The following is an 18,451-nucleotide window of genomic DNA, read 5'->3' as shown; positions in this document are numbered from 1 at the left end:
ACATCTTCTGTCCTTAGACCCTCACATCGGCCAGGGAAAAACTCCTTAAAAAACCCTTTTAACAGGGGAAAAAAAAGAAGAAACCTCAAGGAGAGACAGAGGAGGGATCCATCTCCCAGGACGGGCACACTGCAAAAAAAGAAAAGTTGGGTGAACTCAAAATTTCAAGGCAACAAACTTCGATACAATTTTAAGTTGGACAATTAAACTAAATATTTTAAGTTTAGTTTTTGAGTTTGCTCAACTCTGATCTTCTCTGGCACGATTGTAACGCCGCTATGAAATGTCAGCTAATGTTGTGACCACAATTTTGAGTTAGCATCGATACGCTAATGGCTACTCTTGTAGCTGTAACAAGCAGCGCTGTTAGCATCAGTTAGCCGGTAGCATCCGTTAGCTGCTAGCATCAGTTAGCCGCTAGCATCAGTTAGCCGCTAGTTTTCGCTAATGACCGAATTTCACAACAAAGAAATAAGAGTTAGCAGAACTGTCAGTAATTTATATTTCCAAGTTTTACCAAATTAAATCAATGTTTTAGGCCAAAAAATACAAGTTGGCTTTTTCTCTCTCTTCTCATCAAATTCGATATAATCTTTGGTAACACTTTACAATAACCATCTAAGTGATGTTTATAGATTGTTTATAAACCATTTACATACATATTTAATCGTTAAATGTTTTAAACCAATTTCTTCAAGGTATATGAATGATTTCAAAATCATTAACACACTTAATATGGTGTAAAAAATGTTAAAATGAGTGCAAAACTATTAATAAACTAATAACTATAATGTCATTGTTTGTTAATGGTAAAGTAACTATCAACTGATATTAATATACATGGCATTTATGAATTATAGTTCAACATTAATACATTTTCTGTTTACCATTATAAATTGCCTATATACGGTTTATAAATGATGATTAAATCTGTTTACCATTTATAAATGATGGTTATTGTAAAGTGTTACCTAATCTTTTTGCAACCAATGGAGTCGCCATCTGCTGGCCATTAAAAAGAATGCAGGTTTAAGGCGCTTGTTTATTGGCAATAAATCAAAGTAACTCCTCACTTTTGCTGTTCATTAGTAGCTAAACTAATGTAATTACTTTTTCAGTTTAGAACCTGAGTAACTGATTACATAAACTATCCCAATAGTGGAAGATAAGAAATTTAAAGTTAAAAATCTATAACTTTATCGTAAAGATTCTGAAACATGTCCATCCTCGGATCCCAATCCAAGCAAAATCAGTGACCCACTTAAATCTGATGAGTAAAATGTGGCACCATCTGCTACCCCTAAAAGCCCCGTGGTTAGATTTTGTGGAGTTGGCAGCAGAGTGGCTCACTAAAGATTCAACAGGACAAGAACAAGACCTCTTCGGGGCTTCCGATAGTGACAAGGAAAGAAACATTAACCAAGATTAATAGCAATGCTCTCTCATCTATAAAGTACAGTACATACCACTACTGCTAAGCTCATCCAGAAAACATATCTGACTTATGGCTCAGTGGTTGACATTTACAGTTATCATCCTAAGCCAAAAGTTAATATATCCAATTGTTTTAAATTATCTTTAAGCTTCTCTGTTGAAGCAAAGGACACTATCCTAAATCATTACATGCATGAATAACAGAATGTTTCTGGTGCAAAAAAAGCTCTCTGGAAAATAGGCTGACTTCATAGAATGGCTTGCTGCAACGTATGATAGATATATGAGTTGGGAAATCTATCAAATCTAGTGCAGAAATTGGACATTTCATGGATAACGTCAGTGAAATTCAGCTCTAGTTAGAATCATATCCATGAACAAAAATTTGGAAGAGACCATTTCATAAGCTTTAAGTCAACATTTACTAAATTCTAGTGTGATTCTTGTGTTAATTCATGTCTGACAGACCAATGAAAGGCATCCTGCACTGAGAAATCCAAGTATTTAACCCTCCCGCCTGATGGTTAAAATAACAACCTGCTGTACGTCGGGCCGTGGAACCTTTCTTCTCTGGGTCTGACTGATGCCACGGCCTTCGGAGGGCCTAGCAAAACACGTGGCTGGTTCTTCTGTGGTATTTGCCTTCTGGTCAGAGCAGACATTTACAAGATGTGCCACCCAGAGAGAAGTCAGTGCCCATTCATCACAGTGATTATCACTGGGAGGTCCAGTGTCTCCCTCTCTGTCTCTGTCTTATCCGACAGTGTCTGCAGATACATTCCTTATGACTCCATGTTCAAATATAATATATAAAATGAGTCCTCAGCTCAGGTGTAAGCATAATACACAACCTTTGTACTCAATAACTCACCCTTTAAACCAGCTATTCTCAACCTTGGGGTCGGGACCCCAGTTGGGGTCACAAGATGATTTCTGGGGGTCGCCAAATAATTTTGGAAGTCAGCTCTGTCTCCACTGTGTTAAAGTGTTCATGTGTTTCAGTCTTTTTGGTAATTTTGTGTCTTTTTTGGTCATTTTGTTTCCTTTTTTTGGTAATTTTGTGTCTTTTTTGGTCAATTTGTGTCTTTTTTATCATTTTGTGGTCAATTTGTGTCTTTTTTGTTATTTTGTGTCTTTTTTTGGTAATTTTGTGTCTTTTTGCTGGTCATTTTGTGTCTTTTTTGGTCATTTATGTCTTTTTTTGGTCATTTTGTGTGTTTTTTTGTCATTTTGTGTGTTTTTTCGGTCATTTTTTGTCTTTTTTTGATCACTTTGTTTCTTTTTTTTAGTCATTTTGTGTCTTTTTTGTCATTTTGTGTCTTTTTTTAGTCTTTTTGTGTCTTTTTTTATCATTTTGTGGTCAATTTGTGTCTTTTTTGTTATTTTGTGTCTTTTTTGGTAATTTTGTGTCTTTTTGCTGGTCATTTTGTGTCTTTTTTGGTCATTTATGTCTTTTTTTGGTCATTTTGTGTCTTTCTTAGTCATTTTGTGTCTTTTTTCGGTCATTTTTTGTCTTTTTTTGATCACTTTGTTTCTTTTTTTAGTCATTTTGTGTCTATTTTTGGTCATTTTGCGTCTTTTTTTTGTCATTTTGTGTCTTTTTTCAGTCATTTTGTGTCTTTTTTATCCTTTTGTGGTCAATTTGTGTCTTTTTTGTTATTTTGTGTCTTTTTTGGTAATTCTGTGACTTTTTGTTGGTTATTTTGTGTCTTTTTTAGTCATTTTGTGTCTTTTTTTGGCCATTTTGTGTCTTTTTTTAGTCATTTCGTGTCTTTTTGTGGTCATTTTGTTTCTTTTTTGGTGATCTGAACTGTGTGTGTGAAATTCTGTTCAGTGAGCGGGGATCGCGGACAACATGCATGTTAAATTGGGGGTCGCGACTCAAAAAGGTTGAGAACTACTGCTTTAAACCTACCCCTCACCTTTAAGTTTAAGCTGTTTTATCGCCCCTCCCCTGCAGACACTTGAAAGTCTCACAGGCTGCTGAACTATGTGTGCCGCACTCTCCAGTTTACACACTCACTATGTGAAGGAGATTGCATTTTGGCAGCAGCGCTGACAGAAGGGCCAGGGTGGAAAGTATCAGTAGGAGCCTGGCTGTGGAAAAGAAGCTGTAGCTCTAAGCTGAAGCCCCCTGATCCCTTGAGGAGGATACAGTTCTCACCACACTCATATTCTGTTGAGCTTTAGGGTGATATTAAACTTATTGAGAGAGCTTTAAAAACCAGTTAAATTATGGCACATCTCAGTGAAAGTAGAAGTGATGCTTCTCCACAGCGTTTACAAAATAAACCCCAAATGAAATGAAATTGACTTCCAGAAACTGATAATATGATATGACATTAAAGTTTTTTTTTAATATTGTGTTCGAGGTAGGAACATTTAGTAACTCTGTGATGTGGCTTCTCAAAAGTAAGAAAACATGCACTTCATCATATGTGTTTGTCTAACTTTACTACTACATTAAATCAACTTTATTTATATATATAAAAGACCGAAAAACTTGGAATAGGTGAACAACTTGGCTCTCTTATTTTAGTGTTTGGAAACCACAGCTGTTTTTAACTACAAGGTTAACCCTTTATCGGGCTAAGAACTGTATTTGGTAACTTTCAGCGGATATCCAAAATAAAAAATAAAAATATTTAGAGAAAAAAGTTGCAAATTTACTAGATTAAAGTGGCAAATCTACAAGAAAAAAAGTCACAGATTTAAGAGATTTAAAGTGGGGGGAAAAAAAGCAACTTTTTTCTCGCAGATTCACCACTTTAAATCTCATAAATCTGCACATTTTTTCTCACAATTTATTTCTCAAAATATAGCCCCCCTCCCCCGGGTCCGTATGTTGTTTTTTTTTTTACACATTCTGGCATTATGTAATATCCTCCAATATTCTCTAGGGTTGAAATATGGAATTTGCAAGTATTTTAATGAGTGCCCTGTTAATTGCAGAAAGAAGCAACATTGATATAACTATTATTTAAACATGATGATGTTATTTGCACAAACCAGATGGGAAAACTTTTTTCTTATATATGATAACAAGCTCTTAAGTGTTTTTTTGTTTGTTTGTTTTACAGCTGAATTTAAATACAAAATATCACATTTTTACTGTTCAATAAAGGTAGCTTTAATGTCACATATTTTTGTTTAGTTTTACAGTTAGTTACACCTATAATAATGCAGTGGAACCAGCTATCAACACAGCTTTCACATATTATCTTCTTTTAAAGGGACAGATCAAGCCAAAATCAAAAATCCATATTGTTTCTGTTTCTTTTGTTCTTCATTGTCATGCACACACTCGATACATCATATTGGTAGTGTCCATTTTTTCCCTCATTAAGGCTTTAAGCTCATGAACACACCAAAGTCTGAAGAACTTCCCGACTCAGGAAATGGGACCATTGGAGCAGCATGTAAATGCACCATTGGCCTCGGCATATGATTCATTACTTTATAAAATAATTATCTGTGAATACAGAATTTCTATAGAAATCACATGCAATAATTCATTTTGTCACACTGTTGCTACATATACACTGTAATAAATTATTCTGTAATTTAATGTAATTTCATTTAATTTTACTTAATATATTTGATAAAAGGTCATAAATATAAATGCGTCCTTGATTTTGAGGCAGTTGTTTAAGTAACTTTAATATAAAAATGTTTGAGATAGAATCTACTTATTTTGATCACATTAAATATAATCTTTATATGTATGAAATTCTAAATCAAGAGAATTTTGAATGAATCCAACACAATAGATTTAATCCGTTTTTAATTGACAGGCACTTCCTGTTAAGTTGTTATTAACTCAACTTGTAATGTAGTTAGATTTAATTAATAAAATTGCGTGTAATCTGTTGCCTCAATTTTATTGAGTAGCTATTGTTCATCTTTTTTTACAGTGTATACATACTTGTACATATCTATATTTCTATATTATTCTATATCTCATATTTCTATTTGTACATATCTTTATTTACTTAAGACTTGCATTTGTATTTATATTGTTGTATATTTAGTATATTGTGCTTTTTTACCTTTATTTTACTTACAGAATTTCTTTCTATTCTATTCTTATACAGCAGCAACTGTAACAAAAGCAATTTCCCCTGGGGATCAATAAAGTCTATATATATATATATATATATATATATTTGATTGATAGATAAAAATATTGATTATATTTACTACTACTTTAATGTCATTAAATTGTCAGCATCAAATAGTTGCTCATCACAATTATGGCCCGTGTTACTTCTTTCATGTTGTGTCTTGTAAAATAATTAAAGTTGTTTGTCATCACTAATTCTTGCAAATGTGTTAAAGCTCTTGCAGCAACAGTGAGGTGATGCCTGCTGGCTCCGTTTGTGCTTTCACTCCCAGTTCTCCAGCAGCTTATAAACTATTTATTTGCGCTGAAAGTTGCCAAACAATTCATACTAGAAAACACTGAGACGCTCACAGAACTTCTGAGCAGCCTTTCATTTTTCTTTGTGGAACACAGAAAAATGACACATTTTTAACACTAAACTCACAAACACCCTATTTTATACACAGGGCTGTCACATCCTGGGTTTGTGGACCAAATAACGTGCAGAACTGCAGACACACACACACACACACACACCACACACACACACACACACACATCTTGTACTTCTATCTGTGTGAGGACCCTCATTGGAACAGTGAATTCCCTTGCAAGGTTATAATAGTTTTGGATTTTTCATTAGTTTTAGTTTTAATTGCGTTGTGATTTTTTGTTTTCAAATTCAGTTAGTTTTAATTAGTTTATAGAGTGAGTTTGCTAGTTTTAGTTTTGTTTTTATTAGTTTTAGTGTTAGTTTTAGTTTTTTCTAATGGGGTATTTGTTGGGTGGGAGATTAAAAGAGGTCACAGCAAATGTTGCCTTTATTTCCTTCTGATCCATCTTCATTATGTATGAAAAAAGTTGATAAAGACGAAAATGAAGGACATTTTCACTATAATTTTAGTCAGTTTTGTAACCACACAATACAGTTTCAGTTAATCATCATTATCATGTAACCTTTAACCCTTAAACAAAGTCTGAAATCTAAAAAAAAGCCTTTAAAGAAGTGAGGAGCGGCCGAAATGTCCTCACTTTGCAAAAATGTCCTCACAATGTTGGTTAAAAACGTGTTCTGGTCCTCAGTATGTAGGAAGAACAAGAACACACACACACACACACACACACACATCTGACACTGCTGACTATAGGGGAACTTCAGAACCATTTCAAGATGTGCAGTGCAGTCTGAGGTATACTCAGCATGCTATATTGACATTTACTTCAATTCATCTTATTCACCTCTTTAAGTGTTTTTCTTTTGACACATAATTTATTTTTCAGCAATGTTATTTTTTATCTGCTCATCCTCAAGATCCCATGAAATCCTATTTGTTAATGACAAGACCCTCAGACCAGTGGTATTATATTGAACTTAGAGATATGACCAACCCAGTGTGTTTATTACATAAAACAGAATAACGAGACTCATGCATTAGAGACTGTATAAACTATGAGTGGGTTATTTCACCTGGCAGGCTACCAGCCAGCTTCATAAATCAATCATGTATTTATGGTAAGGCCTGTAAAGAATATGTATGTATTTAACATATTTAGCATCTTGCATATTGCTCTGTTTAACATTGATATAAGCTGGTTTGAAAAGTTTAAGAGACACTGGGGAGGCCTGTTATTCTCAGAGGTCAAAGGTCGATAAGAAGTAAGTGGGTGTTAAAATGGTGCAAGACTTAGAATTCAGTTTTATTACCGGATATGCACACATTTAAGTGTCACTGTACTCGTAAAAAAGGTGTTTAATTGCTTTATCACAACGTTTTATTCAGATTAAGTTGTAAAATGTGGTGCTTTGCCAGCTAGTTCTGCCAGAGCATGTTTCATTTCACTTATCCACCTACTGCCTGTTGTATTGTATCGGTCACCAGGACAGACAGATGTGCGAGGATCTGTCAGATTTCCGTTTTACAAAGGAAAACTTCTGATGTCATCTTACTCTCTGGCCCAAAACCATCACCTTTCCACACACGACTGGGCAAAGGACCAGAGATAAGGGGGAAATGGATGGAAACATATTGGATGTAAGTGATTGTCTTAGATCAGTAGTTCTCAACCTTTTTGAGTCGCGACCCCCAATTAAACATGCATGTTGTCCACGACCCCCACTCACTGAACAGAATCTCACACGCACAGTTCAGATCACCCAAAAAAGAAACAAAGTGATCAAAAAGACACAAAATGACTAAAAAAAGACACAAAATGACCCAAAAAGAAGACACAAATTGACCAAAAAAAGACACAAAATGACTAAAAAAAGAAACAAAGTGATCAAAAAGACACAAAATGACTAAAAAAAGACACAAAATGACCCAAAAAAAAGACACAAATTGACCAAAAAAAGACACAAAATGACTAAAAAAAGAAACAAAGTGATCAAAAAAAGACACAAAATGACAGAAAAAAGACACAAAATGACCCAAAAAAAGATACAAAGTAACAAAAAACGACACAAAATTACCAAAAAAAGACACAAAATAACAAAAAAAGACACAAATTGACCAAAAAAGACACAAAATAACAAAAAAAGACACAAATTGACCAAAAAAAGACACAAAATGACTAAAAAAGAAACAAAGTGATCAAAAAAAGACACAAAATTAGCACACAAAAAAAAAAAAAAAAAAAAGACACAAATTGACCAAAAAAGACACAAAATTACCAAAAAAAGACACAAAATGACAAAAAAAAAGACGCAAAATGACAAAAAAAAGACACAGAATGACCAAAAAGGCTAAAACACATGAATACTTTAACACAGTGGAGACAGAGCTGACTTCCAAAATGATTTGACGACCCCCAGAAATCATCTCGCGACCCCAACTGGGGTCCCGACCCCAAGGTTGAGAACAGCTGTGTTAGATGACTCAGTGAAGACTAGATAGTTGATTTCATGAGGTGAGACCTCATCACTTTTTTCCCCCTCTTCTTTTTTTTTTTTTTTATATCTTGTCTTTACTACAGTTCTACTGGAAAATGTATGCTATTCTGACAACTTGCAAAAAATGAAAAACTGCTGTGTAAAATGTAAAAGTAATACATGGTCAGCAGAAGCATAACTATCAGAAATAGCAAGTCCAGCTCTTTCTCTGTGGAAAATGTGAGATTCAAATCCATAACTTCTCAGGAAGGGTGTTTGAACTACAACCTTAAACGACATGAAGAATGGAGTTGTAGTTTTATTCTGCTCTCTCCTGTGGTTAGACAGCAGAAGAAGACTCTTAGTTTGGCTTTACAGTTTCAGACAATTCATCCTAAAACAGGGCCATGTCATGATTGAAATAACACCCGCAACTCATTTCTGCAAGCAGCATTTATCTTGAAACTGTGTAGGCCAGAAATTTTCTTCCACTGAGTACAGAATTTGACTCCTGTGGGTTGTAAAAAGGGACTTGTGAAAAGCCCGAGCCAAATAAAAGATAAAAAGATAATGTTTTCACTCGCACAGGTTATGGAAGTGGCTGCAAATAAAGCAGCTGGGGCACATTTTTCAAACACCACATTTGGTAAGTAACTTGGGAAATGATTCTGCAAGGCTCAAGTGTTCTTTTATGAAATAAAAAGTACTTTATTTTAGGTCTAAGAGTCAATTTGCACCTTCGGATTACAGTTCATCTGGCCAAAATCAGCTTTGTCTGTCAAAGGACACCATCAGTGAGGAATAGATAAAGTGAGAGGATTATGAGGTGAAATAAATAGTTTTAACATAGGAATTGAAGGAATATTTTGGATTCCTTTTAACCAAGAGTTTAATGAAAATGTTGATGCCACTTTCATATGTCAACACTAATGTGAAGCTAGTGCTAGCTTAGCTTGTTTGTTGAGATTCTTCTATAAAACCCGTCATTTGTACAAACAGCGACCTCTAGTGGCCATAGTAATTATGACAGGAGCAAAGGTGGAAGTCAGGAGGCATCATATAAAAGGGAAATAGAGGGTCAAATAAAGACAGGTCATGACGTAAACCAGAAGTCAGTGTCAAGATATTTTTAACTCTGTAACCAGGATAACTCGTAAATTAGATTAGTGAGTCACGTTCAGGTCTTTAAATTAACTTTATTGATCACCAGCCAGCATGGCTAGTAGATTCACCAAGAAGTTAACAGCAAATCAGATTTTCCACCAGCCAATTTTTTCCAAAACACTCGTCTTCGCGTGTGGTTGTATGACACATCACGTCAGTGTTCATGGGAAATGTAGGATTAGTTCTACAAGCAGTGTTGCCAGATGAAGATTACGTTTCCTAGAAAAACACAAACAAAACTGCCCAGATTTCTTGGTGGAAAACAGACAAATCTGGCAACACTGATGTCTCATTGTTTCTGCAGCCTGCTGACTCAAACAGACGCAGTGTTATTTTCTTAATTCATCATCAGCCAAATTGGCTTGTAACTTAACTTAAATGTTACCCGCCAAAGTCCATTTTTACCCGTATTTGGCAGGTTGGCGTGTGTCAATTTAAAGCCTTTTTTAACCCATTGATGCCTAAAACACCTGTAAAACCTCTGGGTGATTTTAAAATAAGCCCCTAAAACCTGAAGTTTTTCTGGAAATTCAACAGAAGTGTCAACCCTTCTACTAAATAATAGATTTTTCAGCCTCTGTAGCAGGTAGAAATGAAATTCAAAAAGTATTTGAGAGCTTATACAAATACTACAAAACGACGTATCCACTTTCCAGGCTTCAATGGGTTGAAGTCACATTCTACGTCATGTGTGCATTTACAAAACATAGGCTACTTATGTATGTAAAAGAAAAAAAGTGCTGAAAAAAATCTACTTATTTTAACCCAAACCATGATCTTTTGCTAAACCTAACTAAGTAGTTTTGTCGTCTAAATCTAACCAAACTGCGACTGTTTTACAACATTAACCACATGTTTAAAGCGATGATAGTTAGACACATGTCGGTTTTGCTAATTATAAGCATAGTGGCTTTTCAAAGCTAAGTTTCATATCTACAGGAAAAAGTTGACCTTAAGGTTAAGGTTGACCCATCCACCACCACTCCAGCCCACAGGAATGGACAGTCACACTCTTTATATTCCGTCATTTACTCTAAATGTGTCATACAATGACATGAAGGGACCAGTGACGGACTCAGACTGTTAGAAGGGCAGGGGCGAAAGAAATAAAAAGGGCACATTCTGCACAACATGGGGCATCACCAGCACGCAAAAAGCTCTGATGCATCATGTATGATGAAATATTAGCATTAAGTTAAAAGGAGATCCAGATCAAAGTTGTTAATGATATGGTACTGACAATTAAAAGTATCAAACTGAACCATCTAGGGGGGTCCGGGGGTGCAAGACACAAAATGACTAGAAAAAGACACAAAATGACTAAATAGACACAAAATTACCAAAAAAAAAAAAGACACAAAATGACCAAAAAAGACACAAAATGACCAAAAAAAAAGACACAAAATGACCAAAAAAGACACAAAATGACCAAAAAAGACACAAAATGACAAAAAAAAGACACAAAATCACCAAAAACGACACAAAATCACCAAAAAGACACAAAATGACTAAAAAAGACATAATGACCAAAAAAAAGACACAAAATGACTAAAGAAGACACAAAATCACCAAAAAGACACAAAATAACAAAAAAAGACAAAATGACCAAAAAAAGTAATGAAGTATGAAGTAAAAATGTACCCAAAAAAATGACACAAAATGACCAAAAATGACATAAAATGACTAAAAAAAGACACAAAATGACTAAAAAAAGACACAAAATGACCAAAAAGAAGACACAAAAAAGACATTTTGGATTCAAAAATAAATAATAAGTATAAAGGGGCAATCAATACATTTTTTCATATGTAAAGGGCAGCCAATAAGGCACTTTCTCTCATTTTCACAACTGAAACTGGCACTTTTGCGCGCTTTTTCAACCACAGAGACACAAAAAGAGGAAAAAGGGCACTAGAAGGGCACTAGAAGGGCTCTCATTAAGGCACGTTATCAAATTTTCTTGCACTAGAGGGCACATCATCATAATTTATTGTATGAGGGGGCACCTTAGAGGGCACCAAATCATTTTTTGCATGTGTAAAGGGCAGCCAATAAGGCACTTTCTCTCATTTTCACCACTCTAGAGGGCACTTTAGCGCTTTAGCCCCCCCCCCCCCCCCCCCCCGAGTCCGCCACTGGAAGGGACTTTACTTGGAGTTAATGGAAAGCCTGGTGCATCTCACACAGATGCTAAAAGGTGCCTTGTGCTCAGTATCAGACACGTTGGGAGTGATATCATATGAGTTGGTGGACTTGTTTGTTTAATCTGAACAAGAACTGAAGTACCTAGCTGTTTCATTCAGCTTCCAGTCATTATGCTGCACAGACATTCTGAAGTGTCTTTCAAAAAGTCTCTGTTTCTTTTTAATGGGGTTCAATAAACATACCACTCTAGCAATACACTACAGGTACTCATACGCTTCTTTAGTTCTTTGCTGTGCTGGTGCAGCTCCATCAGGTGATATAATCTGAAGGCAAACTGCACAGACGATAAAAGAGTCTGTCGAGGTAAATGCAGTGAGATGATAGGAAAGTCAGTGTGGTCAGTGTGAACACACGAAGAAACCCTTGAAACAATGGGAAACACATGTTCCAAAGTCCCTGGGGGAGGGGGACTACAGCAAGTGGTACTTACATGCAATCATGTCTAATGGCATGAATCCAGTTTCAAAAGAGAATGGAAATCCCTGATGCAAATTTACAGTAAAGCTGAGTGCAGATTTTCAACCATTACAGCTTCTCTAATCAATTGGAGGTAATATGTCCTTCATAATAGAATCCACAGAGGCCAACTGGGATATTGGTGATGCAACAATGGCAGCTTTCCATTATGTCACACTTTATGCAAAATATTCTGGCCCTCAGTGTATCAGCAGCCATCCTGTAAATGGAGCGTGTAATAGCTTGTCTTGCACAATAAGTCTTTGTGTGATAAGAAGCGAACGCAGCAGTATGCTTGCTTTGCATGCACACTATCACGACTTCCAACTTGGCAGCAGTCACCGGGGCCAGGTTGCCATATGAACGCATGCCAAACATCACCACATCCTTGGAAAATAAGTCAGATTGGTCAGATCTTTCATCACTGTAATGTAAAAATACTTAGAAATAGCAGCTTAGAGAAGAAGAACATGAAGGATGGACTTGTTTGTGACTGAAGTAATGCCACTTGCGGTATTTTTTAACCATAGCTCCCAGACAACATCAGCTAAAAGACAAAAACTTCATATTTTCTTACCCAGTAACAAATTATAAGAAAAAAAGTTGCATTTCTATCTAAAAATAATTCATTTTTTCACACAGATAACAGAGTCTTTTCCTTCTCTTGCAGGAATGCACAGATAATAGAATGGAGGAACTTAGATCACCCATTCATAAAATTGCGCATACCACTTAGCAGAAATAAATTAACCATGACACACTCTATCTCCTTATCCAGAGCTCATTAGTGTGAGCGCTTTGGCTGCAAATTAAGTCCACAGGTGCTGAACTGGACTCTTTTTTACAGCCTTTACCTACTTTAGAGTGCCACCTAGAGGTTCTAGTGAGAAAATGAAACCCCAGAGGTGGCTCCCATTCAACACAATTAAAGATGAGGGAACTCCAACATTAAAAAAGGTTCATTCATGAGGTATGTTTTGTTATTGTTCTGCATGTGCAAATATGAGGTTTTTATGCATTTTGGAAAACAAATGAAGCAAAGGTCATCTTGAGGTTGCGACAGAACAATTGCCAGTGAACCTGAAATAAGGAGCACTGAAGTAAATGAAGCCTGGGTGCCAGTTGGGAAAATAAGAGCAAACACACTGTATCATATCTGTCACAAATGGCCTAAATTTGGAGACCTTGTTGGTGACAGCAACCCTTCGAAGTAGGTCTGACCTACATGTAAGTTTTCAATTGTTTACCCAGACTGCAGAGGTGCAATGACAAAAAAGTCAAGCACTCTTCATAAACTTTTACGGCCTTTCTGCTGCGGCACAAAAATGTGAATGAGTTCTTCAGTTTTCCCTGGCTCACAATCCGAGACTGAAAGTACAAAAGAGCACGTATAGACAAACCAAAAACCTAAACCCCAAAGCCACAAAGATACACAATGATACAGCAAAGGCCGTGTCTCTGAATGGAAGATCTGTCCACATCCCCAGGCACTGGCATATCTCTGATCATAGCCACATAGCGTGATCCCAGAGGCACTGAGAGGCCTCTAAAGCAGTGCCACAGATGACTCCAAGCCCCCAACCACACACCCTCCCATACTCAGAAATGCAGAGCAGAATGAATCCCTCCAAGTGTGATGTCAGTCCTTCCAAGGCCTTAAACCAGAGCAGTGTGGTGACACTGGCTGCACACCCTCACTCCCTCTCCTCTCGTTCTTTCTTGCCACTCTGCTCTAGTTCTCCTCTCTGCTGGTTGCTCCCAGAGGTCCTGCAGTAGTGGATCTGTACTCAAACACATGGCTGTTTCTTATCCCTATGTGAACTTCATTGATGATAGAAAAAATGCACCCCTGTTAAGAAAACTCAAGGAGACAATCAATACGGTCCTTTAAAGCAGTAGTTCTCAACCTTTTTGAGTAGCGACCCCCAATTTAACATGCATGTTGTCCGCGACCCCCGCTCACTGAACAGAATCTCACACGCACAGTTCAGATCATACGGACTCAGTTGACACGACGAATTTTGGACAAATAATGAAGCAGACAACAAATAAAACATCTCTCTGACCAAAATGACCAAAAAGTTACATAAAATTAAGCAAAAAAGGACTCAAATTGACCACAAAATGAGAAAAAATGACCACAAAAAGACACAAATTGACCAAAAAAGACACAAAATGACAAAAAAAGAGACAAAATGGCCCTAAAAAGAAACGTAATAACCAAAAAAGACACAGAATGATAAAAAAAGACATAAAATGACCAAAAAAGGAAACAAAATGACCAAAATAGACACAAATTGACCACAATATGACCAAAAAAGACACAAAATGACCAAAAAAGACACAAAATGACAAAAAAAAGACACAATATGACCAACGAAAGACACAAAATGACCAAAAAAAGACACAACATGACTAAAAATAAAAACACAATGACCCAAAAAAGACATGAAATGACCAAAAAAGACTAAAACACATTAACACTGACTTCCAAAATGATTTGGCGACCCCCAGAAATCATCTCGCGACCCCAATTGGGGTCGGGACCCCAAGGTTGAGAATAGCTGCTTTAAAGCAGGTTGTAATGAATACTGTGCTGAAAGATACATCAATGACTGTAGGATTTAAAACCAGCGAGATCAAATAAAAATTATCACAACAATTGTCTTTTTGTTGTCTGCTTTAACTCAAGCAAGAAACGAGGGTGATTCATTCCAAAGACCGTTACTCAGTGTCTCAGAGTGTAAACACATCTGGCTCCGAAATCTCAACTGGAGCATTGCCTCGCATGCATCTGTTTGCTGCAAATCAGCCTTTCAAAAACAACTTGACGGAGAGACAGCTCAAGGGTCCTCATCACCGCCACACATGTGGAACATCCATGTCGTTTAAGCCTGTGAAGTGGGAAACTGCAGCAGAAGTGGTCTGGTGGAGTTTTTACACCTGTTTGGCTGCTGTGCAATGGAGCAGACACATTTTTATGGTACATTATAAGACTGTTCCCCCTGTAGATTTGACCCATTTGTTATAAGACTGTATCCAAGCTCATCTGTGCCATTTATTAGGCTATATCTGTCCAGATGGGCAGAATAAAAACCTGCTGCAGTATATTGAAAGGTCAATAAGTGTATTACTAACTTCATGAAAAGCAGCTGATTAAACATGAGTTTCCTGGTTTATAGTAGGAAAAAACTGGTGTTGAAGTGCTGTTTGTTTAATTTCAATGAATCCATAACAGGTCCTTGACTGCCCTCACCTGGGGATTATTGGTATTACAACTGCACAAAAATGTACTGCCCCTTACTATTTACATGAAATGTAAAAAGAAGATATTGGCCAACGATATGTTGAGAAGTTCAGATAGGGCTACAACATTTAAATACTGCTTGCATATTACCATTAATAACAATAAATAACAAATGGTGCCATTCTGCCTGCATAACAGACTTTTTTTTTGGAGCAGATTTTTGGACTTGTCATAGCAGAACAATCAGTAGGTGTTACTAATAATAAAAATTAGATTATGACAATGTGACAGTGAGCCTTCATGCACAAAAACAGGACCCTGAAGCTGAAACAGCTAAGTTAAGTTCAGCCATAAATTCTTTCAATTTCTGGCAGATTTTTGACATTTCATGGCAGAAAAAAAAAGCATAGTTGCTTATCATTAATACAATGTCATTGTTTGTGTGTGTGTGTGTGTGTGTGTGTGTGTGTGTGTGTGTGTGTGTGTGTGTGTGTGTGTGTGTGTGTGTGTGTGTGTGTGTCATTCTCAGGAACTGGGTCTGTACTTGATAAGCTCACTGATTAGGCTTGCTGAGGCATTGTTAATGTAATTTGTTCCACCTGTGGTTTTCTTGCTATGACTTGTCAAATTGTCTGCTGTAAGAAAAGGTCCATTGTTAGTTTATATACTGTGGGTAAACTAACAATGGCTATATCCTAAGTTAAGGATCTAAAAACTTGCCATTTTGTTGCATACATTTTTTTTTAATGTATCACAGGGCTTATAATTAGATTTTTTCCTTCTGTTTATCCTGCTCAGCTGGTTTCTTGCCTTGTTTGTATGTTCAGACTTTCCCAAATAACTTTCCTACACCATGTCTACATGTCAGTTGCAGTAGTGCACAGTATATCAGAGTACCTATTGTACAGACACAATATTTCACAAGTGGTACAATATTAATTTATTCATTATCAGTGGCAGTTCTACACAGGGGCCTATAGGGGTGTCAAATTAATAATAAAATGATACATTTATAATGATAAACGACTGAACAATTCTAACCTATTTTTTGTTCAAACAATATCTCATTGTACACAAAAGGAACCCAGAATGTGTACATTGTATTATTGTCTAATTGTGCAATAAAAGCTTGTGTGTGTATATATATATATATATATATATATATATATATATATATATATATTAAAAAAACATAATTCTCACTGTGCTGCACTTTCAAAATAAAAAAAATAATTGTGCACAAAAATGAGGAATGCCATTGTCATACAAAAATAATTGTTATTGTTAGTAAGTCTCATTGTTTCAATCAATGTTTTTGTATCTTCCAAATATACTTCAATGAGATAAAAAAAATAATAATAATAATAAAATAAAATAAAGGTTTTGAATGCTTAAATATCATCTTTGCCGTTTTTTTAATGTGCTCCTCTGATTAAACACTGGCCCCTCTTCGGCCCCCACAGTAAAACTGGTCTAGAACCGCCACTGCATTATCCATAAATGGTAATAAATTATAATAATTAGCTAAACTCAGATACAATATGGATACTTGATGATTTCAACTCAAGCAAAACCTCTACTTTCTCATTGACCACAAAGATCAACAAGAGCTTTAGCCACATGACAGAATTATGTTGTGTTATAATGGAACAACTTTACTATACTTTAGCTGGGCTGTGTTGCATACATTTGTTACACTATGTTATTGCTATTTCCTTAAGATTAATAACATGGACAATGTTCAACATGAAAATCCAACAAACAAAAATAAATAGACCCACTTAATGCATTGAGTTGATTGGCTGAATAGATATTGACTTAAGAGTGACTTGAGCGTGTCATAAACATGACATGGGATGTGTCATGAACATTAATGACACTTTGAAGTAACATTAATGCTCATGATACTTGCTATGTCATGTTTCTGACAGGCTTGTGACTCTTATGTAGACACCTTCAAAATAAAGTGTTACCATATCTTGTTTAAGTCACAAAGGCATGTTCAAAAATTGCCTAAGTCATTTATTTCTCTTAAATTACATAATTTACACACAGTGTTATTACTATGCCAATCGCCATCCTTTGTTACATCCTTTTTGAGTTAAATGATCAATAAATGTCATATGTTATGTTACATTTTTGGTGACGTTTTTTGTGTTTCCTGCAAAACTTGAAAAACTGAGTTAGGCAATTATTTTAACAGGGTGACGGTATGCATATCCTCTGTGTTTTAATTGAGGAAATAATGAAACAAAGTCACATTTAATCTCTCAGGCCCAATGCTCTCTTAACCCTTTATCAGGTGAAGAACTATATTTGGTAACTTCAGGTAATATTTCAAGAAAAAAGTTGCAAATTTAAGAGATTTAAAGTGGGAAAAAAGCAACTTTTTTCTCCCAGATTCACCACTTTAAATCTCATAAATCTGCGCATTTTTTTCTCGTAGATTTGCCACTTTAATCTCGTGAATTTTTCTCTCAAAATATTTTTTTCGTATTTTTTTTTTTTTTTTTTTACACATTCTGGCAGTATGTAATATTCTCCAATATTCTCTAGGGTTGAAATTTGGAATTTGCAAGTATTTCAATGAGTGTCCTATTAAGGGTTAAAGTGGTGAATCTGGGAGAAAAAAGTTGCTTTTATCCCACTTTTTTCGTGCAGATTTGCCATTTTAAATCTCTCAAATCTGCAACTTTTTTCTCGAAATATTACCTGAAGTTATCAAATATAGTTCTTTGCCTGTTAAAGGCTTAAAGAGCTCCACAATTTCATTTTGACTACTGAGATGAGCCTTAAAAAATGGGTGTGTTGTTGTTTTCTCTTTCTGGCATGTATTTGTGGAAAGTGTGCCTCTAACACAACAAGGAAGAAAAGAAAAACACAAAAAGAAGTGACGAGGCCTCTTACTGCGCGTGGACTTCCTTGTTAGTGTTGCTATGGTTACCAACGATGACTTTGGTGAAGCCCCGCCCTG

The sequence above is a fragment of the Centropristis striata genome, chromosome 6 (genome assembly GCF_030273125.1).
Source record: "Centropristis striata isolate RG_2023a ecotype Rhode Island chromosome 6, C.striata_1.0, whole genome shotgun sequence".
NCBI lineage: Eukaryota > Metazoa > Chordata > Actinopteri > Perciformes > Serranidae > Centropristis > Centropristis striata.
The sequence above is the reverse complement of the archived record's forward strand: the minus strand, read 5'-3'. Positions refer to the sequence as shown.